A 340-nucleotide genomic window follows, 5' to 3' on the forward strand; every position below is an offset into this window, starting at 1 on the left:
GCTTCATGTATACCTATTTTCTTACTTTTGTAGTTACTAACTTACTATATATACGTTCGGTCACAAACACCACTTTTACTGTTTTTGCAATTGATTATGAAACAATTCATGATTTAATTTTTTTAAATTGTTGTCATTGAAAAATCGTTCGTACAACTTGATCAAATAATATAGGTTAATGACATTCTATGACAAAAAAAAAAACAACAAAAAAAAGAATTAAGGTTGCAGAAGAGGATTTCATGAAAAAAGAGAAGAAGAAGAAAGAAATTAAGCAATCGAGGTCTGAAATAGAAGTTTTCATGCAAAAAGAAAAAAAAATTAAAGTGTAGGAGGTCTA

Source organism: Fragaria vesca, linkage group LG1 (genome assembly GCF_000184155.1).
Source record: "Fragaria vesca subsp. vesca linkage group LG1, FraVesHawaii_1.0, whole genome shotgun sequence".
In the NCBI taxonomy this organism is placed as follows: domain Eukaryota; kingdom Viridiplantae; phylum Streptophyta; class Magnoliopsida; order Rosales; family Rosaceae; genus Fragaria; species Fragaria vesca.